Source organism: Phyllostomus hastatus, unplaced genomic scaffold (genome assembly GCF_019186645.2).
Source record: "Phyllostomus hastatus isolate PE091 unplaced genomic scaffold, TTU_PhHast_1.1 phas_contig_1, whole genome shotgun sequence".
In the NCBI taxonomy this organism is placed as follows: Eukaryota; Metazoa; Chordata; class Mammalia; order Chiroptera; family Phyllostomidae; genus Phyllostomus; species Phyllostomus hastatus.
In genome coordinates, this window is record NW_025333498.1 from 17,727,114 (window position 1) to 17,730,193 (window position 3,080).

Sequence of the window (3,080 nt, forward strand, 5' to 3'; positions counted from 1 at the left end):
TCAGGGTGAATTCCAGAATCTGGGTTTGGCAAAATGGGTACAGAGTGGTGGCATTTATCAAGATAGACAGTTGAGGAAGATACCTCGTCTGCCACGTCTTCACCCCTCCTGCACCGCTCAGCAGCAGGAGTAAAGCAGGGTAGAGCCCGGAGGACGGCAAGGTAAACAGTGGCAGCCCGGACAAAAGCACACCAACACCTGGTGTCAAGGTTGCTACAGCTGCTCTGGGTCCCACTTTCCGTGACCCACCGTGGTTCCTCTTCTCCCGAAGCCTGGCTTTGTTTTATTTATTTTTTTGTTTGTTTGATTGTTTGTTTCAGCTTTAACAGGTTTTCTCACATATGCATCCTTACAATAAAACCGCCATTACTTGAAATGATTCAAATGTACTTAAAACAGAACGCAGCTAAGAGGGACAGGGGAACAATGAATTCAGTACAGGGTGTGCTACATACGAGGAGTGGGGCTTCCAGCTGGGCTGGCGTTGGGAGCAGAAACGGGCTGCAGGAGGGGAGTCTCGGCTGTGAACAGAAGCCTGCAGAGGAGAGAGTGAGCAGGGGCAGCCCGGGACCTGGGCGCAGAGCCAGGAGACAGTGACTGTGGACCGAGTCACAGCTCTGGTCTCGTGTTCCAACCTAGATGCCAGCAACCTTTGCGATAAGGCTGCCGGCATCTTCGCTTATTTCTTCCGCCTGCCTAGGAAAGCAAACTGATTCCCCCACTCTGAACTTTGATTTCCGTTTAACTCAATGAACTGTTATTGAAGACCGACGCAGGCTATAGGTAACATCAACATGAGGGTGGGGGTGGGGGTCTTGATTAGGCTCTAGACTCAGGGTAAAGGAGAGGAGTCCTAGTGTTTATTGTAAGCTTACCTGGGGTCAGTATGACACCACACAAGATACTTGTTTATTTCCTTACTTAAATTTCTCAACAACTAATGCAGAAACTGTGAGCAATCATGGGCTAAAAATAGACAAAACATGGCTTTCGACACAAGCAGCATCAATCAGTGATTGAAAACCTTGCTCTAAGCTCCACTGCAAAGTGGGATAATAACAGATGTCTCTGGCGTTCCTGTGAGTATTTCGTAAGTTCTGTAGACTGAATGATCTTGTCGCCGCACAATTCATTTGTGGAAAACCAATCCCCAGAGTGATGAGCTTTGGAGGTGGGGCCTCTGAGAGGTGATTAGGGCATGAGGGCGGAGTCTTCATGAATGGGGTTTGTGCCTTTACGGAAGAGACCCCAGAGAGCTCTCTTGCCCTTTCAGCCACCTCAAGACACACCTGGGAAGACGGCTGTCTGGCTATGAACCAGGAAGCAGGTTCTCGCCAGACATGGAACCTGTCAGTGCCTTAATCTTGGACTTTGCAGCCTCTAGAACCGTGAGAGAGAAATTTCTGCTGTTTATAAGCCACCCAGTCTATGGTATGTTGTTACAGTAGCCTGAACAGAATAAGGCACTGAGATAATGTGTGTGCAATTCCTCATACACAGCAAGTACTGAACACACAGAAGCTGTTGCTATCAACATCACCACTGCTTGTAAGGGGCAGACCTAGTTTCGCCCCCAGTTTCCAGACCGAATACTTGTCCACGATGCTGTAGTGCAGGCTGTGAGGATGAGGGACGTGTCCACCAATACCCACAACACAAAGCAGAGGGCAGGGCAGGGGGGGTCAGAGGAACCAGCTCCGGCCCTGCCACCAATTCTGCACACACACTGTGCAAGTCGTCTGCCCTGCCTCCCTCCTCTCCCCGACTCCACCCGGTTGTTTGATGGCTCTGCTAACACTGTGCACAACAGCATTTTGTGTATTGTAAAATGTTGTGCGAAGGTTACAGTTTGAGAGAACTGGGAAGGAACTCTGGATAGTCAAGATCAGTTTTTCATGCAAGTGTATCCTTGGGAGGGGTCCCACTGTAATATTTATCAGCCCCCACCTTACATAGGCAATAACCTTGTAGGAGGGGCCACCCAAGTTGGACTCCAGGATGAACGGAGGGGCAAGGATGCCAGGAGAGGAGGGGGATGGGGCAGAGACCAGCATCCACACCCTGGGTGCTCACTTCCCTGCCCGTCTGTCTAGAGGAGCCCAGGCCCCACAAATCCTCTCTAGGCCACCTGGGGCGTTGGTGCCTTCTGTGGCTGCATGGAACTGACTGAAACCCTCATAATTAGCCACAAACTAGAAAAACAGAAAGCCAGGAAAAACACCACATCAGTGGAAGTTGCCTTTTGAGATGAATTCAGACCACCCAGAAAGGCACTTAATTCTGTGGGGTTCAACACATCTCAGTGCTCAACATATCGATAACAAGTAGTGAGAAGTAAGCCCCAAATCAGACTCTCTAGTTCTGAAACCAACAGAAACTAACCAGCACAAAGATACTGGACACAGCAGACAGTTGTGAACACGTGCTGCACGAGACTCCCCATCAGCTCCAAACACACCCTGTAACTCCAAGGTGTGCAGACCTGTCGTCTGAGGGATTCTCAGAACCCTGCTGTGATTCACTGAAATTCGGTGAATTGTGTTCAGAGAGGCACCACAGGCAAAGAAAAGAGTGTTAGGGTGTAACCCCTGATTTTGTGAATATGAACCCCAGCAACAAGGCAGGAGGATATAATGAGTGCTAAATTGTGTGACTTTCAACTCTAAGAGTTCACCATTCAGCGGGTATCAGTGAGGCTGGAAATGTCAGGGAGGGCTCCAGAGACGAGCCAGAACTTGAGTCAGGGTTTGGAAGGAAGATTTTCTATTTGATGGGAATAAGCGCCCAGCATATTGTAGGTACTCAATTAATTTTCATTGTATTTTCTCGATATTGTTGAACAAGGGCATGCAGATGGCTATAAGCAAGATGGATGTCCAGTATAATGTCATACTGCAAAACCCAGTCCCCCATTTCCGTATCTTCTTCCTGATACAACTGATCAATAGCCCCAAAGAAAGGCATTCAAGGTAATTCCATTCCCAGGTGAAGGAGAGGTGGGGATTTGGGGAAGAAGCAGAAAGGCCCTTCTAGCACAACAGATCTGTTCACTCTAACCACTGTCCCTCAGAGCTACTTAG